This window comes from Lepidochelys kempii, chromosome 22 (genome assembly GCF_965140285.1).
Source record: "Lepidochelys kempii isolate rLepKem1 chromosome 22, rLepKem1.hap1, whole genome shotgun sequence".
NCBI classification, from domain to species: Eukaryota; Metazoa; Chordata; order Testudines; family Cheloniidae; genus Lepidochelys; species Lepidochelys kempii.
This window is the reverse complement of record NC_136401.1, coordinates 10,791,417-10,817,364: the sequence shown is the minus strand read 5'-3', so window position 1 is coordinate 10,817,364 and position 25,948 is coordinate 10,791,417. Positions and strand designations below refer to the sequence as shown.

The 25,948-nt window shown below is 49.9% G+C and overlaps 1 protein-coding gene across 7 annotated transcripts in view; it reads left to right on the top strand.

The window, feature by feature from the left end:
• The first annotated feature begins 8,423 nt into the window (after positions 1-8,423).
• The window catches only part of ZBTB44 (zinc finger and BTB domain containing 44), a 154,285-nt gene continuing 136,760 nt past the window's right edge, over positions 8,424-25,948 (top strand). For 5 of the 7 annotated variants that reach the window (XR_012155952.2, XR_012155950.2, XR_012155951.2 and 2 more), the window contains exon 1: positions 8,424-8,696. The gene's annotated coding sequence lies outside the window, so the exon portion shown is untranslated. The remainder of the gene's footprint in view (positions 8,697-25,948) is intronic. The other 2 variants (XR_012155953.2, XM_073321187.2) reach the window with 1 other exon arrangement.

Here is a 25,948-nt window from a genome sequence, read left to right as displayed (position 1 = left end):
TGGGAAAACATGCTCCTGTCAAAGCAGCATTGCTGAGACTAAGAGGGGAACAGCAGGGAGCTATTGCTGTGCTGTGCCATCGTGGGTCACCAGGGAGTGGAGGTACGGCATGCTACCCCGAGAACGCTATTACATTTCTAGAGAATCCTACTTGTTTCATCCCTATTGGACTATTTCTTCAGGGTTTGACTTTATCCATCGCACCTACTCACTGCATGCAAGTTGTGGCATGCAGGTGCTAGAGGCAGCCGGGCACCATTCATTTCAATGTCCTTGGAAGAAAGCAGAGGCACCATCGTGCCCCATGGAGAAATTACCAGTTGGACAGAAAAAGCAAATAGTAATAAAAAATGACCTGGTTTTTTAGGAACAAGGAGGCCAAATCATCAGGACAGCTCCTACATAAATTTACCCCCAGCTGATAATCTTGTGGAACTGCTGAGGAACCTATTCTGAAGGGACCAATGATTTCTTTTTACCAAAAACGGTCCTCTTCTGCCCTACTTGGAAGAATTTGCTATTTAGGTTACGCTTGGGAAGGTTTACGTCCCAGGACCTCTCACAATTGAAAGCTGGGGGATGCAAACATGACAGGCTCGGCTGGGCTGTACGCGGTGCAGACATAATGCTTACTTGCAATTACTGGGCAAGGGTGATACAATTGTCTAAAGTGCTGTACAGTGATGTATGATGTGCAGAGAACACTGTATATCAAAATGTAACTCATGAGCAGTTTCTAGCACCTTTCTTCCTAAATCCAAAGTAATCTGCTGTCAATTAAAAGCCTAATGAGGCATGCAGAGATCTCAGCTGGGTGCTGTGGGTCACGTCTACCTGTGATGCTTTCTTGGGGTTGCCAGGACTGAGACACACCCCTGCTGCAGGGAGAGAGAAATTTGCTGATAGTAAATTGGTTGCCAGCTCCCTGACACCCCCAGGCTGTTAGCCACTCAATCTCCTCAGAGCTCTGCCAGCTCTTACTTTGCCCTGCAGGGTAACACTATCTATTCCCTGAGCGCTTCTGAAGCGCCCCCCTGTAGTGTCCAGCACCTGTCACTGACACTCAGTTACTACCAGTTTTTCTATTCCCAAGGGAACAGTGTATGCACACAGCTTAATTGATACAACTCAAAATCAAGGCCTTGGTACCACCACAGCATAGGGATGTAACAATTGTACCTTTTATTATTAAAGATGTTTATTATCGAAGAGGTTGAGTATTGAAGACAAAGATTTCAGAGATACTGAGAAAGGATAATGGAAACAGAAATGGTTACATGTAGGACATAAGGTATAACATGCTCCTTAGGGTTCACACTTCACTTTCATTGGGTAAAATCTTTTTCTAAAGCAGTTTCTCACTGAAAGCATCTTTGCAATGTTTCCAGATAGGAGAGGCTGGGATCCCATTTTCATGAATACATTGCACTGCACAATTCCTTCCTTAAGTGCAGGATAAAACAAGGGTCTCTTTGCCCTCCTCCTATACCCCAAAGTTCACTGTCTTTGCACCCAAGACAGGACAACCACTTGTGGTTAAGTCCCTGGTGGGCTGACACAATGTTGACTTTCACATCCTCGTGTTGACTTGGAATGCAAATGCGGCTGCCACTGTGTTTGACTGACAATGCTTAATTTACATCGGAGACAGGCGCAGGCGAATAGATAGGCTTTTACTGACAGAAAATATGTTTGTCAACTCTGCCTTGTTACATAGTTTTAGTTGGTACTCATAAGTTATTAACCGTACATTTCACAATGACATTAATGACCACCATGACACCAGCTTTAATCTGTACCTTGCAAGACACGAGCTCTGGCAGTCGCTAAGGTGCCACAAGTACTCCTTTTCTTTTTGTGAATACAGACTAACACGGCTGTTACTCTGAAAACTATGAAAGCAGTGTGTTAGGTGTACCGAGTTTGTTAGGCCGCTTAGAAGTTGCTGACACAGAGTAGTGCAGGGGGTTCTCAACCTTTTTCTTTCGGAGCCCCTCTCCCAGCCCCCAACGTGCTATAAAAACTCCACAGCCCACCTGTGCCACAAGAACTGTTTTTCTGCATATAAAAGCCAGGGCCAGCGTTAGGGGGTAGCAAGCAGGGCTGTTGCCTGGGGCCCCACGCCACAGGGGCCCCTGCGAAGCTACATTGCTCAGGCTTCAGCTTGAGCCCCTGGCGTCAGGGCTCAGGACCCCAGGCTTCAGCCCTATGCAGCGGGGCTTTGGCTTTCTGCCCTGGGCCCCAGCGAGTCTAATGCTGGCTGTGCTTGGAGGACCACCTGAAACCTGCTCATGGCCCCCCAGGGGGCCCCGGACCCCTGGTTGAGAACCACTGGAGCAGTGAACCCTTTGCCAGCTGGCACCAAGGGGCCTTTGTGTCACAGTTCCATTTCAGGATTCTCCAAGAACAAGAGAGAAAACTGGGAAGAAAACAAATGAAGGGGTTGCTCTCACTGGGGGTCTTAACCAAAGCCCACTGAAGTCAATCAAAATCTTTCTCCTTGAGCAAGTTTCTGTGGAAAGAACTATGTGGGGGGGAGGGGGAAGGGCATCAAACATGCTGACCTGCCTGTCTTCCCAACCAGGCTTGTTCCCTGTGAGGGGCATTTGGCAGACCTGGGAGAAGCTGAATGACTGCATACGCTGGTCATGTCCCCGCATGACTGCGTGGTAAATACCAAGCAACTGTGTCACATTGCTAAAACTTGCGCAGCTTGGCATCTGCGTGCATGTGAAGTTAATGACTTCACTTTGCTTCAGTCCTAAACATCTGCCAAAGTCTGAGCAAATGCATCAGTGAGGGCTGGGAAAGCAGAACTAAAAATGTGATTTGAAAAATCCAGCGGAAGGGGGTCAGCATGCAATTGGCAGATCCTGCTGAACTGCACTGGGTCAGTGGGCCGTTCTAATTGACCTGGCAGAGTTCAGGCAACGGTCACAGTTGGTTGAGTTAATCCAGCTGGAGGTGCTAACAACCCTCATGGAAAAAAGAAAAGGAGTACTTGTGGCACCTTAGAGACTAACCAATTTATCTGAGCATAAGTTTTCGTGAGCTACAGCTCACTTCATCGGATGCATACTGTGGAAATTGCAGAAGACGTTATATACACAGAGACCATGAAACAATACCTCCTCCCACCCCACTGTCCTGCTGGTAATAACTTATCTAAAGTGATCACTCTCCTTACAATGTGTATGATAATCAAGGTGGGCCATTTCCAGCACAAATCCAGGTTTTCTCACCCCCCCAACCCCCCCTTCCAAAAACCACACACACAAACTCACTCTCCTGCAGGTAATAGCTTATCCAAAGTGACCACTCTCCTTACAATGTGTATGAAAATAAAGGTGGGCCATTTCCAGCACAAATCCAGGTTTTCTCATCCCCCCACCCCCATACACACACAAACTCACTCTCCTGCTGGTAATAGCTCATCCAAACTGACCACTCTCCTTACAATGTGTATGATAATCAAGGTGGGCCATTTCCAGCATAAATCCAAGTTTAACCAGAACGTTGGGGGGGGGAGGAAAAAACAAGGGGAAATAGGCTACCTTGCATAATGACTTAGCCACTCCCAGTCTCTATTTAAGCCTAAATTAATAGTATCCAATTTGCAAATGAATTCCAATTCAGCAGTTTCTCGCTGGAGTCTGGATTTTAAGTTTTTTTTTTTGTAAGACAGCGACCTTCATATCTGTAATTGCGCGACCAGAGAGATTGAAGTGTTCTCCGACTGGTTTATGAACGTTATAATTCTTGACATCTGATTTGTGTCCATTTATTCTTTTACGTAGAGACTGTCCAGTCTGACCAATGTACATGGCAGAGGGGCATTCCTGGCACATGATGGCATATATCACATTGGTAGATATGCAGGTGAACGAGCCTCTGATAGTGTGGCTGATGTTATTAGGCCCTGTGATGGTGTCCCCTGAATAGATATGGGGGCACAGTTGGCAACGGGCTTTGTTGCAAGGATAGGTTCCTGGGTTAGTGGTTCTGTTGTGTGGTATGTGGTTGTTGGTGAGTATTTGCTTCAGGTTGGGGGGCTGTCTGTAGGCAAGGACTGGCCTGTCTCCCAAGATTTGTGAGAGTGTTGGGTCATCCTTCAGGATAGGTTGTAGATCCTTAATAATGCGTTGGAGGGGTTTTAGTTGGGGGCTGGAGTTTTCCGAGGAAAGCAAAGTGCATCCGCTGAGTTTCTGATCCTGCAGCCACTTACTCCCATGAGCAGTCCTTCCTCACTTGAATTCAAGGGTTTACTTGTGGGAGTAAGAGTTTGCAGGATCAGACCCTAGATAATTTACACTCCTCCCTACCATGCACAGAACAGAATACCTAGAGGTATGGGGCCAGATCCTCACTCGTGTAAATCAGTTCTGCTCCAAAGTTGAAGAAGTATGCTCAGTTACACCCACTGAGGTTCTCGCCTATAGTCATTGTCCATTGTCATTTCCTCATGCCTCATTTTATAAGATGATAGCTCATTACCTGTGATCACATACGTTGTGTCATTTGGGCCTGGGACTGTCCTTTACTATGTTTGTACAGTGCCTGCCTGTGGCCTCCAGGTGCTTTCACTATATAAACGGTAAATCAAACAATAAATAATTTTGTCAATGTTTTGTTTCATGCAATGACACGACACTTTTGTTCCCATTTCTGTACAGAATTTAATATCTCTTTGCCAACCTGCACATGTACAAACAAGGACAGGTGGATGTAAATGCTTTTTCACTGGAGGTTCATTCCTTTTCCTCTGAAATATCTGATCAGTGGTGGGGTATTGCTTGAAATGCTCCTCTGGTCTGTTCCGGTATGATAAGTCTTATGTGTTTATTTGCAGGTCATTCTGAGCCCACTGTAGTGTGATGGCATTTCTATCACTGCCATAATTCTTAGCGGGAACCCCATTATCCAAGCGGAGTTGGGCCAGTCCATGCCACCGTTCACACAGGTTATATCCCTGTTTATCTGACCACCAGAGTTGAACCTACCTACCATTACTGGTGGCATAGATCAGAAGTTCATTGTTCTTCTCCCACAAGCCACACTTGGGGTGAGAAAATTCTCTACAGATTCTTCTATCTGGGATATTCTTCATATGTTCCCACGCTTCACGGACACTTCAGCTAATTTAAAATCTCACCCAAAGATGTACCTTTTCTCTCTCCTGTATGACTATTAATTTCCCTTACCCCTTGTTATGGCCTTCTAACTAGAATGCTTTATTTGTTCACCATGCATTCTGGCTTTCCAGCACTGCTTTGTTCAATAACTTATGCTGTGCACTATCCAGTGTCTTTGTTTGATTCCATACAGCATTTTTAGATGTGCTTTGTGTGGAAGATACCGCACCAAGCTAGGGTGTGTTGCATTCCACTGTCAGACTGGTTGACTGACTACACTGCTAAACCCAGGGTTGTCAGTTCAATCCTTGAGGGGGCCATTTAGGGATTTGGGGACTGGTCCTACTTTGAGCAGGGGGTTGGACGAGATGACCTCCTGAGGTCCCTTCCAACCCTGATATTCTATGATTCTATGACAGCAGTGAGAGTCTGATTTATTTTACACTGGTTTTACAGCAGTGTAACTCCATGGACGTCAATAAAGTTACCCCTTATCTGAGCTAATTGCCCCTCTGATCCCTTGCTGGACTGTACCCCCTCTTGGGCCTGAAGCCATCACCTTTGTTAGGGTGGAATCACATGATGCGCTCACTCTCAGACTGGGCCTTGTGCTGCAGTCCCCAGATGTCAGTCATGATATTCTTGGCAGATCTGAATTAGGTTCAGTACCTGCAGTTCTGTTACCTCTGGGAGCAGCAGTAGCCAGGCAGTCTCCTGAAAGCACATGATTATTTATTCAGAACAAAAGCATTTAATAGAAAACAGGTCTTAAACCTGTGTAGTTTGAAAGCTGGTACCTTCCACCAATAGAAATTAGTCCCATAAAAGATATCTTGTCTCTCTCACATCCTGGGACCAACACAGCTACAACACTTACACCAATGGACAGCCTATGTGCGTGCCAGTCTTTCCCTAAGGTTTACCATTCCCTGGAAGCCACAGAAGCCTCAGTTGCTTTTAGACACCCTTGCTGGACCTGTCTCTCTCTTTCATCTCAGTCTGTTCTCACCAGGTACAGCATCCTCAAGTCCCTGCCCTTCTCTCGCTAGTGTCCTTTTGAGCATTTGGTGTTCTGATGATCTCTACCTCCCAGCAGTGGCAACACCAGGCTTGTACCTTCATTGAAGACAGGTTATAGGATCCACAAAACAAACAGCTTTCCCCATTGTCTTTCAAGTGTGTGTTTGTTTGGCCAACAGCCCCCTATTAAGTTAGATCAATACATTCATATAGGAAAGCCTAATAATCCAGTGCAACTGTACAGTATCTTTGCCTCACTGACCAGATCACCTATAGAATTCATCAATTACTATAGTATTCTTAGATTAGTACATAGCAGCTCCACATCTGCTATACCCCGATTTGCAAGGATTAGGTGAGAGGAGAATCAGGCTCAAAGTGTGTAGGCATGATCCTTGATTGTAGTTCCACTGAAATCAGTTGAACTATGCCAGTTTACTTCGGCTGATGCATTGGCTTGGCAATTTTTGCATCAGCATTTAGAGGCTGGGATAAAGTAGGTCTGATCATCAACTCAAATTAGTGTAAATCAGGAATAATCCATGGCAGCCAGGGCCTGATTCTCCACTGCCTCACGACTTATGTCTCCATTTACACCTATGCAGAGTGGGTCTTCATTTAATGCTGCCAAATTGGCATGGGAAAATTTTACTCCTGCTTTGCAGAGGTGTAAATGACAACACAAGGTGCAAGGCAGTTTTGAATCAAGCTCCCATTGTAGTTGCTGTACTTTGGTGTAAAGCCAGAATAAGTCAAAGACGAAGCAGGAAGCAGGTAGAGAATTCCTGGAATCTGCTCATTCTCATGCTGGTTTCCAGCAAGGCTCACTAGTTTTGCTAGGAACCTATTACAATTACCCCAGTATTTTTAATACAGCACTGAGAACTTGCTCCTGTTTTTTATCTTTACAACAGTGAGCAGTGTGTCACTTTCCAGCAGACGATTTAGATTTTTCACTGCTGATTAATACTTTTGGACTGTGGCCTTTCACTGTGTTTCCTGCTGCAATTTATTTAGAATTTCTTACAAAAATGTGTAGCAAATGGCTGCACTAATCAAGTTAAATCAAGCCATGCTTACCTTGGGTTAGCATTAACATGGACCAAGTTCTAGGGAGGGATTAACTCAGAATTTGACCTGGATGGATGAACTATGCAGCCATGCAGAGTGACTTTTGGGAGGCGGGGAAGGGAAGGGTGCTGTCAGAAAATAATTCCACATGCAAGGAGCGAGGATGGGTGCTTCCTTAAATCCACAGCTGGACAGGCTCCAGGGTGCTTCAGAGCATGACATGTGGCTGATCTGGTCAACCATTGCTCTAATCTGCCACTGCCAAATTCTAAAAGACATCTCTCATTCTGAGCAGGGTTCAGTCATTTTCTGTACTGTCAGGAGCGGCTGAACATGGAGTGTGTTTCCAAGGGGGAGATTGTGATCTGGCTCCTGGGAGAAAACACATTGGTGTGAGAATGGGCAAGATTTCCCTCACTTGCCTTGTATGCCCTGAGCAGAGGCAAGACGCCATTCCATTCTCCTGCGAACCCTGAGCACCAGGTGAGGTGACAGTCTACCCGAAAGGCCAGGGAAGGAACAGGGCTACCCTCAGGAGCAGGTAGAGGCTGCACTTCCCAAGAGCTGCCGTTGGCTTATCGTGGTGAACTGCAATTGCCTTCAGAGCTGACCCTGGGGTGATGCAAATCCACACACTACTTCGTACATAAAAGGCATGTCAGGCGAAATGATAGTCTCTTTTTCTCTGCTGCTCTTTGCCCAGCAAGGTGGGGCTGACATTCCTTTCACACCAAAAGGGCTGGAAGTATCAGATGGTTCTGCTGCAGCTGGGCCTACATGAGGAGGCAGGCACCTGGGAACGGCCACTGGAAGTGATGGGAGCGGCAGCTGGAAATGACAGTTTAAGATTCAAATTGGGAACTGTACCATATGGATTAGGCGGGGGGACCCTGCATGCCTCGGGCTGCGGTACCCGCCCCAGCACTGGAGGCCGTGAGTGCATCGGGCTGCACTGTGTCCTCCCGCAGCAGCCTGATGCGAGCACCGGGCGCGTGCAGGCCCCGGGCGGCGGCTCCGCGCTAACTTGGAGCCGTGCGCGCCCCGGGCTGCAGGACCCTGCCCCGGGGACCGCGCGCGCACCGTTGGGCGCCGGCCACAGGCTGGGGCCCGGGCACGCGCCGCGCGAGCCTCGCACTGCGCCTGCGCCTGCGCCGGGCAGGCGGCCCCTCCTCCGCCCGCCCGGCCGGCCGCGGCCGCGGTGCATTGTGGGACACAAACAAAGTGCCCGGCCCGGCTGGAGCGCGGAGCTCGAGCGCCCGGGCCCCGCGCGCCCCCCGCCCCCCCCGCCCGGAGAGCCCGCGCGAGCCGCCCCCCCCCCCCCGCCCGGCGCCGCCCCCAGCAGGGAGGAGGCAGCGGCGGCCCCCGCGCGCCCGCCCGCCCGCCGCCGCCATGGCCCAGCGGGGGCCCCGGCGCGGCCCCAGCTAGGGGCTCGGTCTGCCGCGCGGCCCGGGGCGCCGGGCCCAGCCACCGCAGGTAACGGAACGGGGCCGGGCCGGGGGGAGACCGCGAGAGCCGGGCCCGGGGGCTGCCTCCCCCTCCCCCACTCCGGGGCCCCCGTCCTCAGAGACCCGCTTCCCCGGGCCCTAACCACCCCCCCGAGAGCCCCCCCTCCCCCTCCTCCTCCCGCCCCCCGGGCCCTAACCCCCCCCGAGAGTCCCCATCTCCTCCTCCCGCCCCCCGGGCCCTAACCACCCCCCCGAGAGCCCCCCCTCCCCCTCCTCCTCCCGCCCCCCGGGCCCTAACCCCCCCCCGAGAGTCCCCATCTCCTCCTCCTCCCGCCCCTCGGGCCCTAACCCCCCCCGAGAGTCCCCATCTCCTCCTCCCGCCCCCCGGGCCCTAACCCCCCCGAGAGTCCCCATCTCCTCCTCCTCCCGCCCCCCGGGCCCTAACCCCCCCGAGAGTCCCCATCTCCTCCTCCCGCCCCCCGGGCCCTAACCCCCCCCGAGAGTCCCTATCTCCTCCTCCCGCCCCCCGGGCCCTAACCCCCCCCCGAGAGTCCCCTCCTTCTCCTCCTCCCGCCCCCCGGGCCCTAACCCCCCCCGAGAGTCCCCCCCTCCTCCTCCCGCCCCCCGGGCCCTAACCCCCCCCGAGAGTCCCCATCTCCTCCTCCCGCCCCCCGGGCCCTAACCCCCCCCCGAGAGTCCCCATCTCCTCCTCCCGCCCCCCGGGCCCTAACCCCCCCCCGAGAGTCCCCATCTCCTCCTCCCGCCCCCCGGGCCCTAACCCCCCCCGAGAGTCCCCCCCTCCTCCTCCACCTCCCGCCCCTCGGGCCCTAACCCCCCCCGAGAGTCCCCATCTCCTCCTCCCGCCCCCCGGGCCCTAACCCCCCCCGAGAGTCCCCATCTCCTCCTCCCGCCCCCCGGGCCCTAACCCCCCCCGAGAGTCCCCCCTCCTCCTCCTCCTCCCGCTTCCTCGGGCCCTAACCCCCCCCCCGAGACCCCCTCCTCCTCCTCCTCCCGCTTCCCCGGGCCCTAACCCCCCCCGAGAGCCCCCCCTCCTCCTCCCGCCCCCCTGGCCCTAACCCCCCCCCGAGAGTCCCCATCTCCTCCTCCCGCCCCCCGGGCCCTAACCCCCCCCCCCGAGAGTCCCCCCTCCTCCTCCTCCTCCCGCTTCCTCGGGCCCTAACCCCCCCCCGAGACCCCCTCCTCCTCCTCCTCCCGCTTCCTCGGGCCCCAACCCCCCCCCGAGAGTCCCCATCTCCTCCTCCCGCCCCCCTGGCCCTAACCCCCCCCCGAGAGTCCCCATCTCCTCCTCCCGCTTCCTCGGGCCCTAACCCCCCCCGAGAGTCCCCCCCTCCCCCTCCTCCTCCCGCCCCCCGGGCCCTAACCCCCCGAGAGTCCCCATCTCCTCCTCCCGCCCCCCGGGCCCTAACCCCCCCCGAGAGTCCCCCCTCCTCCCGCCCCCCGGGCCCTAACCCCCCCCGAGAGTGCCCTCCTCCTCCTCCCGCTTCCCCGGGCCCTAACCCCCCCCCGAGAGTCCCCATCTCCTCCTCCCGCCCCCCGGGCCCTAACCCCCCCCCGAGAGTCCCCCCCTCCTCCTCCTCCTCCCGCCCCTCGGGCCCTAACCCCCCCCCCCGAGAGCCCCCCCTCCCCCTCCTCCTCCCGCCCCTCGGGCCCTAACCCCCCCCCGAGAGTCCCCCCCCCTCCTCCTCCTCCCGTCCCCTGGCCCTAACCCCCCCCGAGACCCCCCCTTCCTCCTCCACCCGCCCCCCGGGCCCTAACCCCCCCCGAGAGTCCCCATCTCCTCCTCCCGCTTCCCCGGGCCCTAACCCCCCCCCGAGAGTCCCCATCTCCTCCTCCCGCCCCCCTGGCCCTAACCCCCCCCGAGAGCCCCCCCCCTCCTCCTCCTCCCGCCCCCCGGGCCCTAACCCCCCCCGAGAGTCCCCATCTCCTCCTCCCGCCCCCCGGGCCCTAACCCCCCCCGAGAGTCCCCATCTCCTCCTCCCGCCCCCCGGGCCCTAACCCCCCCCGAGAGCCCCCCCTCCTCCTCCTCCCGCTTCCCCGGGCCCTAACCCCCCCCGAGAGTCCCCCCCTCCTCCTCCCGCCCCCCGGGCCCTAACCCCCCCCGAGAGTCCCCCCTCCACCTCCCGCCCCCCGGGCCCTAACCACCCCCCCGAGAGCCCCCCCCTCCCCCTCCTCCTCCCGCCCCTCGGGCCCTAACCCCCCCCCGAGAGTCCCCATCTCCTCCTCCCGCTTCCCCGGGCCCTAACCCCCCCCCGAGAGTCCCCATCTCCTCCTCCCGCTTCCCCGGGCCCTAACCCCCCCCGAGAGTCCCCCCCTCCTCCTCCACCTCCCGCTCCTCGGGCCCTAACCCCCCCCGAGAGTCCCCCCATCCTCCACCTCCCGCCCCCCTGGCCCTAACCCCCCCCCCGAGAGTCCCCCCCTCCTCCTCCTCCTCCCGCCCCTCGGGCCCTAACCCCCCCCCGAGAGTGCCCATCTCCTCCTCCCGCTTCCCTGGGCCCTAACCCCCCCCGAGAGCCCCCCCCATCCTCCACCTCCCGCCCCCCGGGCCCTAACCCCCCCCGAGAGCCCCCCCTCCTCCTCCTCCCGCCCCCCTGGCCCTAACCCCCCCCGAGAGCCCCCCCTCCTCCTCCTCCCGCCCCCCTGGCCCTAACCCCCCCCGAGACCCCCCCTCCTCCTCCTCCCGCTTCCCCGGGCCCTAACCCCCCCCGACACCCCCCTCCTCCTCCTCCCGCTTCCCCGGGCCCTAACCCCCCCCCCGAGAGTCCCCCCCCTCCTCCTCCTCCTCCCGCTTCCCCGGGCCCTAACCCCCCCGAGAGTCCCCCCTCCTCCACCTCCCGCCCCCCGGGCCCTAACCCCCCCCGAGAGTCCCCCCTCCTCCACCTCCCGCCCCCCGGGCCCTAACCCCCCCCGAGAGTCCCCATCTCCTCCTCCTCCCGCCCCCCTGGCCCTAACCCCCCCCGAGAGCCCCCCCTCCTCCTCCTCCTCCCGCTTCCCCGGGCCCTAACCCCCCCCGAGAGCCCCCTCCTCCTCCTCCCGCTTCCCCGGGCCATAACCCCCCCCGAAAGCCCCCCCCTCCTCCTCCCGCTTCCCCGGGCCCTAACCCCCCCCGAGAGCCCCCCCCTCCTCCTCCCGCCCCCCTGGCCCTTACCCCCCCCGAGAGCCCCCCCTCCTCCTCCTCCTCCCGCTTCCCCGGGCCCTAACCCCCCCCGAGAGCCCCCCCCTCCTCCTCCCGCTTCCCCGGGCCCTAACCCCCCCCGAGAGCCCCCCCATCCTCCTCCTCCCGCCCCCCGGGCCCTAAACCCCCCCCGAGAGTCCCCCCCATCCTCCACCTCCCGCTTCCCCGGGCCCTAACCCCCCCCGAGAGCCCCCCATCCTCCTCCTCCCGCCCCCCGGGCCCTAAACCCCCCCCCGAGAGCCCCCCCTTCTCGTCCTTCTGCTCCCCTGGATCCCCCAAGAGCCCCTCCTTCTCCTGCTTCCCCAGGCCCTAACACCCCCCCGAGAGCCCCCCCCTCCTCCTGCCCTCCCCGGACCCCCCGAGAGCCCCCCATCCTCCCACTTCCCCGGTCCCTAACCCCCTCCCTGGACCCCCTGAGAGCCCCCCCTTTTTCTCCTTCTCCTGCTCCCCTGGGCACTAACCCCCCGAGAGCCCCCCCTTCTTTCCTGCTCCCTGGGCACTAACCCCCCCTGAGAGCCCCCCCTTCTCCTCCTCCTCCCGCTTCCCAGGCCCTAACCCCCCCCTCCGAGAGCCCCCCCTTTCTCCACCTCCCGCTCCCCTGGGCCCTAACCCCCCCCGAGAGCCCCCCCTTCTCCTCGTCCTCCCGCTCCCCTGGACCCCCCGAGAGCCCCCCCTTCTCCTCGTCCTCCCGCTCCCCTGGACCCCCCGAGAGCCCCCCCTTCTCCTCGTCCTCCCGCTCCCCTGGACCCCCCGAGAGCCCCCCCTTCTCCTCGTCCTCCCGCTCCCCTGGACCCCCCGAGAGCCCCCCCTTCTCCTCGTCCTCCCGCTCCCCTGGACCCCCCGAGAGCCCCTCCTTCTCCTGCTTCCCTGGGCCCTAACCCCCCGGACCCTCCAAGAGCCCCCCATCCTCCTGCTTCCCCAGGTCCTAACCCCCCCGAGAGCCCCCCCTTCTCCTCCTCCCGCCCCCCCCGGACCCCCCCTAGAGCCCTCCATCCTCCCGCTTCCCCGGTCCCTGACCCCCGAGAGCCCCCCCTTCTCCTCCTCCTCCTCCCGCTCCCCTGGGCACTAACCCCCCCCCCCCCCCCCGAGAACCCCCTCCTCCTCCCGCTCCCCTGGGCACTAACTCCCCCCGAGAACCCCCTCCTCCTCCCGCTCCCCTGGGCACTAACCCCCCCCCCCCCGAGAACCACCTCCTCCCACTCCCCTGGGCACTAACCCCCCCCCTGAGAATCCCCTCCTGCTCCCCTGGGCACTAATTCCCTGAAAGCAACCCCGTGCTCTTACCCGAGCCCCCGCCCAGTACTCCCCAAGAGCTCCCCCTCCACTGGGCACTAACTCCCCAAAAGGCCCCCTACATGCACCCTGAGAGGCCCCTCCGCCCGCTCCTTGGGGCACTAACCTCCCGAGAGGCCCCCCCAAGAGCCCTCCCTGGGCACTAACTCCTCAAGAGGGCTCTCCTTGCTCCCCTGGACACTAACCACCTGAGAACCTCACCAGGTTCTTACCCCCCATTCACCCCCTGCTCCCATGAACACTAACCCCCTGAGAGCCCCTCCAAACTCTTGCCCCCCCTCCTTTGGGCACTAAGCACCTGAAAGCCCCCTACCCCAGAAACTACACTCTGGAGAGCTCCCCCAGGCTCTTAATCCCCCATGCACCCCTGTGAGCACCCCCAGCTGCACAAGGCAGTAACTCCCTGAGGGGTCTTCCAACTCTTACCCCCTGTGCTCCCCCAAGAGCCCTCCCTGGGCACTAACCCCTCCAGAGGGCCTTCCCGCCCCCCCCCTTCCCAAGAACCACCACCCCTGCTCCCCTGGGGTTGGCCTAGAGGCCACTAGATGCCTCCTGTCTCTACCCTAGAGGCTGTCCTATTTTCCCTGTCCCAAAACCTTGCTGCCTCCTCATCCTTCCTGGCATTTATTGCCCCAACACAAACTCTCTGGAGGTGTGCGCCCCCCCCCCTTCCAGGACATACCCTAGAAGTACCCCTTACTCCCCTCTCCCAAAGCTTAGCAGCTCCTCCTCCCCATTCCCCCCACTCCCTCCTGACATCTACCCCTTCCCATAGCCTTTGAGGCCTCTCCATTTTCTCTCTTCCAAAGCCTGGTCTGGTCTCTGTGTCCATTTCCTCCCCCCATGCTGCCTTCCTGTTTTCATCAGCCCTCCCCCTGGCATCTATCTGCCCCACTCACCCTTTGGTTGGTGGTGATCTCTCTCCATCCTTTCCCAAGGGTGACTGCTACCCCCCATCCCAGGGGGTTGCTCTCCACAGCCATAGGGGCTAGCAGCTGTTCAGGGCAGCAGCTTGGCATTAGTTGTCTTTTATGTGCCATGCATGCTTGTAGGGCCTCCTGGGGAGCCCTGCAAAGTGATGCACTGAGCACAGGTGCTCCTGGCCTAGCAGGGTTTGCACACTCACAGGATAATCTGTCTGTCGGAGGGGGGCGGTGGGTGATGACACACTTCCTCTTTGCATAGGGGTGTGAGTCCCACCCACACCACAGAACCAGGCACACAGAGATGATCTCTTAGAGTGGGCCCACCCACAGGTTTTGCACCAATTTAGCTATATCTGCTTAGAAAGCAGCATAGTTAAGTGAGTGATCCAATTATATCAGTGCAGGTGTTCGTATTGGTATAACTTGTTTTGATATAAACACTTCTGTAGTGATATAACTGTCCATAGTAGGGGGTTACAGTGATTTAGCTATCTTTGTTTCTATTCCAGTATTTAAATTGGTGGAAAAAGTGTATGTAGGTAATCCCTTACTAGAGGGAGTTCCACTCCCGTGCTGTTCTCCCCAAGTGGGAAATGCACAGAGGATCCCCTTTACGCTAGAGAGAATTGTTGTTTCTTTTGCATGTCGGTGATTTCCCTAATTTGCTTCCTGAACCTGACACGCACAGAGATTCAGTTTACAGGGGGAGGGAAATGTCCCCTGTCTGAGATTTACAGATGCACTGGGGGAACAACCGATTCATACTTCTCTTTATTGTTGTCACATAAGATGTAAATGAAAGAATTAGTGAAACGAACTCCATGCATCATTTGTTGCTGCAGGAGGTTGAATCACATGCTCTGGCTGGTTTTAAGGAGGGCAATTTTGTGGTATTGATAGTAAAATGTGTGCTAAAATGAGGGTCCAGTCAGATGTTGGATATTTGCTAGATGGGTCAGAAAGAAATTTGACTCCCTTTCTACCTTGTATAACATTGCACAAGTAGCCAAATCCATTGTTAGAATGTTTGCCGTTTTCTGCAGCTTCAGGTATTGCCAGGGATAGAGTATCTGATCCAGTATGATAAATCTGGTGACTATTTTAGTTAAGGAGGTTTTTCTCTTTGGTATCTTTCTACTCATGAGGAGTCTTTGCTGTATGATGTCTGTATTACAGGAGTAATAATAGACATTACAGCCATGTCTGTTCTTTTAATAAACTGTGTAGTTGATGAAAAGGAGGGCTTTGGGACCGTGCCACCCTCCCCCCCGGATATTTTTGACATTGTGCAGTCCAGTAGCACCTTCTTTGCTGTATGTTCCTGGTAAATCACATCAGTTCTGTACCAATCCACTTGAGCGTTTCAGTATATGTTCATTCAGTACTATACAACCTAGGTGTTGAGAAGTCTGCTAGGAAATAAAAAAATCAAACCTCTTAACTCTATAAAACTATAAAATGAAAAAATAGAAAACAGTTGAAATTATAGGAAAATAGTAGTGTAAAGGTATTCTGTGTAAACCAAAGAATTTCGTTTTGGGGTGCAAAAAAGGAAGCTGAGAGTTCTAGGCCATAAAGTGAAATGGTGTGTTTTTAAGAATGGATTCGATGAGAGAACTACTGAAATCTAAGGGATGCTTGCAAGTCTCTGATGATGAAGAATCAGCTTTTTAAGTAATGGTGATGGATTCCATTTGTGAGCCTTAATTATAATCCATGAACTTGGATGACCTAAAATAAGCATCATTTTGTGAATGTCTGTCTGTGCCAGATCTTCTCTTTTTAGCCTGTCTATATAGCTCTTTCCTTCGTTTCTTTTAAAAGCATTGTGGTTTGTAGGCTGTTTTTGAAACCTATCAGGTGTGTAGCAAACCTTTTTCTGAAAAATGGTTTCTAGTATTCATTAGTGGCAGTACATTCAGATTATTTTTGTTCGCTTTCCTGTTATACTAAAGAGTGCATAATGTATTTGTTCTAAATACTTACGTGGCACCCCTCATCCAAGTATCTGGACTTGTAGTAAAGCAAAAACATTTCCCTTGCACAAGTAGCTAATTGCTTTACAACACCCGCACATGTCACAACTTTAAAAGGTCAGGTGTGGAAGAAATTGCCAGTAAACTGATGGGAATCCAAGCTAGTAGTTATCAAAAAGCTGCTTAACACTTTCTGAACATGGCCATGAAGTGAATTTCTGTTGACATACTTCTGTCTTATCCATTGCAAGAAAGTTATCCCAAATTATTCAGCCTGTGCAGAGAGCCAGACTTTAGAAACTCTGAATACTTTCATGCTTAGAGCACACACATTTTTAAATGAAATTATGTAGTTGAACAGTGCTTTTACGATCTACATTACTTTAAATATTATGACATAAGTTGTGGAATTTGTCTTTTAAAGGGACACCACCTTAAAAAACACGTATGTCTCTGAAAATGTTTTGTTATAAGGATCATGTAAAATTGCAAGGAAGAAAGCGTGTGGTTGGTATGCCTTACTAATATGTAGTGACATCAGAAGTATTTCAACAATTATATTTGGAAATAATGAAATAGTTAAAAGGGAATTGGTTTGTTTTAATATACTTTGGAATAAATATGAAAATGCAACCTCTGTGCACTTAGGGAGAGATTTTTAAAGGTATTTAGGGTTTTCTGTGTTCAGTATCACAAAACCTGATTGATGGAATTTAGACGCCTAAGTGTCTGAAACCTTTTGAAACAGGCTTCTAAACCATTGACAGGTTGTGATGCCGAGCACAGCTGTGCCTAAATACCTTTAAAAATCTGGGCCTTGCTCCTGACTAAACTCCAGCAGAGTCCACTGTCTTTAACTTGTTTAGTAGTTAAAATTGATACAATGAACTCTCAGGAAGAAAACAAATGCTTAGTGTGCCATGTCAAATGGGCATAAAAGTGGACCACTGAAAAACGATGGGTGGGATATATAAAAATGTAGTAAAATAAAAATGGCTTTAACTAATACCACTATAGAAGAGAGAAAAAAGAATTCTAAAGCGTTAGCAACATTCCTTCTTCTAGCTTCCATCTAATCAAGTTACTAAGGAAGCCTCTTAAACTACATATTGTGTTTACAGACAGGCTGTTTGTAACATGTATTAGAAAGAAAAGTCTGCTTAAGCTAAATCATGAGTTTTATTTAAATTTGAAGTTGGAAGAAATCAAATTCTGTAGATGAACTGTGAATAATGGAATAGGTATTTTAACTGAAGACTGTTTCATTCATTTTATTTGAGAGGAATGAATAAAGGCAGGTTCTTTAAAGCACAAACATCTTACTAAATGGATGTTTATTCTCTGATAGCATATCTGTATTGACAATGTAATTACTGAGTACAATGTCTTGCATGCAAAAGTGTGACTCCTGTTCATTTGTATTAAGAGCAGTTTTAGTGGAAAGTTTGTGGATATTGAGGAAGACTTTCAGGCTGCTAAAGGTGGCTGAAGAGGGCACTTATGAAGTAGATGGCAGATTATCTAGCACAGGGGTTCTCAAACTGTGGTTCGGGACTCCAAAGTGGGTGGCGATCCCATTTTAATGGGGTCGCCAAGGCTGGTGTTAGACTTGCTGGGTCTCCGGCCCAAGCCCCACTGCCTGGGGCTGAAGCCCAAGCCCGAGCCCCACTGCCCAAGGCTAAGGTTACATGCCTCCTGTCCAGGGCAGAAGCCATTGGACTTCAGCTTTGTCCCCTCCCACCTCCACCCCCACCCAGGACAGCAGGGCTTGGGCAGGCTCGGGCTTTGGTCCTCCCTGCCTGGGATCGTGTAGTAATTTTTGTTGTCAGAAGACGGTCACGGTGCAATGAAGTTTGAGAATCGCTGATCTAGCATATTATATACCTGGATTTTATATATAAAAATAGCTTTACAGGAAGATGGCTTAAAATGACTGGGATTTTTGCCAGGAGCAAGTCTTTTGGGAAACATGTTTGATAGCATTTAGAAGTAATGTACCTCAGGGTACTGGAGCGCTCAGGAATGGTAATGGACTCTGTACAGGCTCTCCCCCCACCCCCCTCATTTGCTGGTTTGAGTCCAGCCCATGTTAGTAATGACATAAAGTTGTTAACATCTGATGACTTAAGTGTGGTTGTTATTAAGGCTACGTTTTAGTCACAGGTATTTTTAGTGAAAGTCATGGACAGGTCACAGGCAGTAAACAAAAATTCATGGCCCGTGACCTGTCCATAACTTTTACTATATACACCTGATTAAAACTCGGGGGTTTTTAAAACGGGGGGGACTATGGGTGCTGGGGGTGTGGCCCGGCGGGGCGCATTGGGAGGGAGGGGGGTTGCCAGGGTTGGTGCAGACTCCCTACCTAGCTCCTGGAAAGCAGTGCCCTCCAGCTCCTAGCTCCACTTGCTGCCTCCGCTCCAAGCCCAGGTTCTGTAGCTCCCATTGGCTGGGAACCGTGGCCAATAGGAGCTGCGGGGGTGGTGCCTATGGGAGGAGGCAGCATGTGGAGCTAGGAACTGAAGGAGGGGAGTTCCTGTGGCCTTTCTGGGGAGCCCCCCCCAGGTAAGCACCACACCCCAACCCTGAGGGCCCCCCACCCACCCAAACTCCTGCTGCCGGGGGCGGGGGGGGGAGGGTTGAGACTTCCCCAGCAGTGGCAGGTGCGACTGGTGCAGGGGCTGCCCAAGCTGGTGAGGGGGCTCCTGGACCATCTGCATGGGCTGCTCCAGAAGTCACAGTGGTCACGGAAAGTTGCGGAATCCGTGACCTCTATGACAAACACGAAGCCTTAGTTATTATATTTACATAGTTTTAGACTCTGCATAGCACTTTACAAAGATTTAGAAGAAAACTAGGGTCCCTGCAGTGATACAGAGTCCAACTTCTAATGTACAGGGAACCCGTGTCACAATAAAAACACACTAATTGGCAAGTTTAGTGGCAGTGTTAGGCCAATGACTGAATAGCCATGAGGAGACTGTGCTCATACCCATAGAGGGAGTCCTTGCAGACTCAATTGTACAAGGGGAAAAATGTGGGACACTTGCATTGCTTTTGCTCATCCTTTGCCTGTTCTGTGGATAAACAGAGCACTCTTCAGTTTCCAGGGCTAAGGACAGAGTTCTTCCTAGGCCAGAGGTGGGCAAACTGTGGCCCGCGGACCACGTCTGTCCCGTCCTGCGTGGCCCCTGAGCTCCCAGCCGGGGAGGCTAGCCCCTGGGCCCTCCCCTGCTGTGCCCCCCCCCCCCCCCCGCCCCGAGTGCAGCAAGTTTCAGCGCTGTACAATGCACCAGCGCTGGGAGCCACGCCTCTTGTGGAGGTGGTTTTTTTAGAATGCTGGGAAAGAGCATTGCCAGTGTAGACAAGCCCTTAATGTTAACTGTGCTGAGACAGAGCTGTATTCCTTCCTTGCTTAAATTTGTTCAGGACTCTTTAAATCCACTTTCTTTTGAAAAAGTGTCTGTATACTTGTTTATACAGTATAGGTCTGGTACTTTGAGGAGTTGATGACAGTCCATGCTGCCTGTTCTATCTATTGGACTGATGATTCCTGTTTGTTGTCTTGTTTAAGTTTTTGCATGTGTGTCTTGATCTCTCCCGCAGCCCCAGCACAAATATATTACATGTAGTTTCTTGTTACTGCAGTTTTCTCTTTAGCTTTGGCATTAATATGACTTGGATTATTGGGGTGTGAAGTGGAGGGCTACATTTTGCTTCATAGCTCATTAAGAAACCCAATCATGGAGGTTCACACTGTATTTTATCAAAAAGAGTGTAACGCTTTCCCAATAACTTGTTACGGAAGTTAGAGAAGGAAGGATATCAATTGTTATAAAAGGAAATCTGTTTGCAAGTAAACTTTAGACATAGAACACATAAAACCAGCAAACTGTCAAAACTGTCCTACCTGTCATAATCATTGCTGTCATGTATGAAGTTACAATTGTATATTAGTGTAGAATCTATCCCATAATTTTATCAGAGTTTCGGGTGACAGGAGTAAAGTCTCAGAGCAGGAATGAGGGAGAATTCTTCAGGTAGTGAAGTTCTACTGTCCCAGGAACTTTAGGGAACCAACCCAAGTAGCCAGGCTCTGTTCTCTCAGAGGAAGTGAAGAAGGAATTGATTTTCAAAGTGTAACCTCGGCTTTTCTCTCCTAAAACTGAAGTTTGAATCTTATATTACCTTGTTTGAAACCCCAGGGGATGTGACTTTTCAGATAGGGGGTTCAGGTTGGTTTGGTTTGAATAATTGAGATTCTGCTGAATTTCGTAGCTTCATATTATTTGTTTTCTTAAGTGGGACAGAAGTTTTGTTCTGTAAATAGACATCTTTTTAAACTTAAAGATGCATACACAAGCATGTTCAAGTTTTTCTTTTCTTCCCAGAGTTGAAACACTAGTGTTTGCATAAATAGTGAGCTGCACTATAATTGTGTTTTGGCATGCAAATAAGCATGTTAAGCATCCCACTTTGCTTTAGATTTCCTTTACACAGCACGTCCACAAATAGCTTTTTAAATTGGGGTGGAGTTTACCCAGACTAGGTTCGTAAGAGTGAATATTATTGTCATAAATTTGAATTTGTATAGTAGTTATACTTGCAGAGCTTCTAAAATTGACATTGATTGAAAAGCTGTATGCAACTGCAGAAAATCGATAGAAAATCACTTCCTTCAATTAGCTCTTTCAAAGCTTTTTTTATTGCTTCACTCAGTGGTCACTGCCATGTGCCAGATATCAGAGGTTTATATCATTTCTCACAGTGGCTTGTAGAACCGTACAAGTTAAAAATTGTATTTTGGTTTCCTTTTATTTTTCTCTCCCTTCTCTTTGCATATTGTTATTTGTCATTTTCAGTATCATCTTCATGTACTGCTTCTGATGGTGGGCTGGGAACAGTTAAGTATTTGTTATAAAGGTGTAGTGTATGGAGGCGGTGGGAGGTCACAAAGGTCAAACTTTGATCCTAACAACTCTAGTGTTCGCAAAAAGAAAAGGAGTGCTTGTGGCACCTTAGAGACTAACAAATTTATTTGAGCATAAGCTTGTAATCATGTTTATGCCAGTGATCTAGGTATGACTATTACTATTCTTTGTGTTCAGATAATTGACACGCTTATATAGGATATAAGTTCTACATCTAGAAGAAAATCTGCAGGTTCATTTTGCACACTGGTCTTACATGTGGTGCCTTTTAAGAGCACAATAATCAACTTAATTTGGTCCAAACATAAATGTTATAAACGTCAAGCTTTTTATCAAACCTAAGCCCAAACGTGAAATGGGCTTCACAGATTCATAAATAACAAAGACTAAATTGTGTATTGTTTTTATTTGATAGTAACACAAGTAAATTTGTTTACATGTTTAAGCTGGTAGTGTCTCTTTAAGCACTTTCAGACCAAGTGAAACAATTCTGTTTTTAATTCTGGTAGGTCAGCAACTACACTTTGCAGATTACTGTTGTCGTTATGCAGAAATTGCAGAGCCCTGAAGCTTTGCTAGTTATTTCATGGGATGTCAAGTGGTTCCCCCACATAACAATTTTTCAAATGCTGATTATTTTACCACGTGAAAATAAAATTCATTCTAAAACAAGACCTGTAATCAGTTACTGTTCAGATATTGTTAATGGGACATCATCTTAAAAATTACACTGCTTAAAAAATTACTTGCCTGCTATTCTAAACAGCGTAAGTGAGAGTACTGTGATGGAGTCTCCCATTGAGTTTGATGGGTGAGCTACAGTCACTTATTCTGAGTCCTGAGATGGGACCAAAGACCAGCTTTGGACCTGCAGCCCCATCCACAAGTGCCAGAGGTGAAGACCATTGTAGATGAGTGTGTGTTGCTTTTATCTTTATGCCCTCTCTCCTTGGTTGCAGCAATCTGCGAGCTCTCAGTCTTTCAGTCTGAGATAGTAGAGATGCTGCCATTGACTGTTGTCATGGGCTAAGAGCTCCCAGGTGTTGAGGTCAACATTACAACACTGCAGATTGACCTTGAGAGTGTATTTGTACGTTTCCCTGATCTGCCCCTAAAACAAGTTGCAGTCTTCAGTTCTGCCTAAAAGATGGCTTTCGGTATTCTGCTGTCAGACATACAGACCACTTGACCACACCATCTCAGCTGAGTTCTCAAACTTCAATGTCTGAGAAGTTGTAGCACTGAAGCACCCCAGTGTTTGGAAATAAATATTGCCACATTATTATAATTGAAGGATTAAAGAGGAAAATATTTATTTGGTTTGTTTACTTGTTTACTTGCATTACACAGACAGCTGTCAAATACAATTTTACTCTTCCCCTTTTTAGTACAGTAAATTTTCTTTGGCTACCTTTAGACAAGGAAACATTCTTAAGCAGTAGTGTCAACAGGATTTAGCACGTTTATAAGTGTTCTTACTTGTTTGTGGTCAAATATGGGGGACGCTAAGAAAACATATTCAAACATTTTTAAACAACCTATTTTTCTAGTCTAGATATGGTCTTAATGAAAAAGATTGTAAAGCTCCCAACACTTGTTGACAGTGGATCGAGTGAGGCTGCACATGAAAGACCTGCTGGTCACAAGACAACTTACAGGCCATATCCCAGGATCCATTCTTTGTTTTGGAAATACAACTTCTGAAAGGCAACGGGTTAAATCTAGGGCTGTCAAGTAATTAAAAAAATTGATTGTGCGTTTAAAAAAACATGAAATTTCTAAAGATAGCTACAGCACTCAACCCAAGATTTAAGAAGCAGAAGTGCCTTCCAGAATCTGAGAAGGATGAGGTGTGGAGCATGCTTTCAGAAAACTTAAAAGAGCAGCACTCTGATGTGAAAACTAGAGAATCCAAACCACCACACACACAAAAAAAATTAACCTTCTGCTGGTGGCATCTGACTTATGATGATGATGATAATGAACATGCGTCAGTCTACACTGCTTTGGATGGTTATCAAGCAGAACCAGTCATCAGCATTGATGCATGTCTCCTGGAATGGTGGTTGAATCATGAAGGAACTTATGAATCTTTAGTGCATCTGGCATATCAATATCTTGTGATACTAGCTACAACAGTGCCATGCAAACGTCTGCTCTCACTTTCAGGTGACATTGTAAACAAGAAGCAGGCAGCACTATCTTCTGCAAATGTAAACTAACTTGTTTGTCTGAGCGATTGGCTGAACAAGAAATAGGACTGATTGGACTTTTAGATTCTGAACTTTTACGTTTTATTTTTGAATACGGGGTTTTTTTGTACATAATTCTACATTTGTAAGTTTCATGATAAAGAGGTTGCACTGGAGTACTTGTATGAGGTGAATTGAAAAATACTATTTCTTTTATCATTTGTACAGTGCAAATATTTGTAATAAAAAATAATATAAAGTGAGCACTGTGCACTTTGTATTTTGTTGTAACTGAAATAGATATATTTGAAAAAGTAGAAAACATCCAAAATATTTAATAAATTTCAGTTGGTATTCTATTGTTTAATAGTGTGATTAATCAAGATTAATTTTTTAATTGCAATTACTTTTTTTAGTTAATCGCGTGAGTTAACTGCGATTAATCGCCAGCCCTAGTTAAATCTAAAGGTTATCTTTCAAGTTGCGCTTGATAAGATTCTACTCTCTGAAAGCGCTGATCTCAAATACTTCTGCCAGAATTTCAAGAAAGTTGTGGTAAGATTAAAAAAAGCACATGATTTACAAAAACAGTGACATCGGAAGGATGGGAATTTCTTGGGGGATTTTCTTGCATATAATTTAGGTTATGGTAGTAGACAACATATTCAAGTTGATGAAAAGACAGGTGCTTTTTTCTTGCATTTGTCAAAAGATTAGTGAGAACAGTTAATCTGTTTAAACCCTCATTAGAGAAAATGTATTAGGAGCTCATTTTGGTGCACCAAGGTGTGACAAGTCCACAATTCGAGCCTCTGTACTTAAATATTTGAAATGGATTGAGGAAAATGATGGCCCTCTTTCTTTTCCACATTCTAAATATTACACCATAATTAAATGGAAAACATGGAAATGACTGTGATTGACTAATTAGTGTAAAGGTAAAAATAACACTTGCTAAGCTATATTAACTCACAGTTAAAGAAAAAACCTGCAGTGTTAAAGTATTGGAAATAAGTTTGTAAAGGAAGTAGAAATCAAAGCAATATTGTATGTCTTATAAAACCAAGGCAGATACTGGATATTCAATTGTTATGAAAAAATGCATATTTTACAAAAAATATCTGTATCTTAAGACTGGATGATAGTTCCCGCCAAAATTCCCATAGAACTCACCTGTGCCTGAAAATGTGGTAAATAATAGAGAGTTCTGATAGAATTTGATGGACTAATCAAAAGATATTGCCCAGATGTTTGTACCTTCCAGTCTGGTTCTGCTGTTTAAGCCATGTAATAACATGAACAAGGTGCAAAACTCACCACCACCTGTTTAATCTCAGTGAGTGAACTTCAAAGCCTAACATGGATCACTGAAGTGTTATTAGAAGTGACCTTGCATAGAAGAGAAGTCTGTCTGTCTTTTTGGGGGTTTTTTGGGGGGGGTGGGGGGGAAGGCGCCACGGGTGGAGGAGAGGGAGATGAAGGGGATTGTTGCTTTGTGATGTATAAAGAATTAATTGTTTAAAAAACAAAAACTTTAGAATATCAAGTCTGGACTTCCAGCAAAACCAGGGACGTCTAAGGCCTGGTCTGCACTAGAGCTTACGTCGACCTAACTGTAAGCATCTACATCAGTGGTTCCCAAACTGAGGTTCCCAAATGTCCCAGGAGTTCTTGGGGGGTGGGGGGGGGGAAATTCCCTAATGGTGGACAGATCTGTCCCTAGGGATCCCAGGCAGCCTGGAGCCTCTGGGCTTCCAAGAGCTAAGCAGATCAAAACAAGCATATCTATCACACTGAGGAGATTTAAACTTCAAGACTCCTTATAAGAAATGGAAAGATAGGTGGATATTTTTTTTTTGCTGTTTTTAAAATTTAATAGGCAGCTAGTATTGTTTTTAAAATTATTATGAAGAACAAGTTTAAACTTTGTTGTAACGTGTGGTGTTTCCCGGACTGCTCAAGACCTGAATGCTTGTGTAGGAGGAACTCTTTGAGTTGGCTTCTTAAATACCTTCATGCTGTTTCACATTGGATACTCCTTGATGAAACATAGGAGCCTTGTCTTACAACAACAGGCTTATTCAAAGTGATACAAGCTATGAAAGTTAGCTCTAGGAAGAGTGTTGCCGTTTTCATAATGTAATAAAAATACTGTAATGATTAATAATAATAATAGTGTGTAAATAAGCATGTCATTAAAAACAAATTTTATATTTCCAAGATCACTGCTTTTATAATTTATACTCAGGTAAAGGAGAAAATTCCTGGAAATATTCATTTTCAGGAGGGAATTTGAGAGACTTGGCATTTTAGTGAAAGGGGTTCACAGGTTGTTAAAGTTTGGGAACCAGATCTACGCTAAAATGTTGCTCCCACCTATGTAACTTGCCCATTACACCGACTTCATAACTCCACCTCCGCAAAAAGTGTAGTGCTTACATCAGTGTAGTTAGGTCAACACAATGTCAGTGCAGACCCTGCGTGCTTACATCTGTTGTTGCTGCCTTTCAGAAGCTGTCCCACAATGCCCCACACTGACAGTTAAATGGTGCAAGCGCTACTGTTGCAGACGCGCACTGCCCACACAAAGAACATAGTGTGGACATGCAAAAGCGATTTAATTACTGTGGTGGCTGTATATTGATGTAACTTAGGTTGACTTAATTTTGTAGTGTAGACTTGCCCTAAAACGGCTTTCTCAATAAGCAGCTGAAGGGGTGGAGATATCAAAGTGCCTTTCTCCCAAGAAACAATCAAAATAGATGTTAA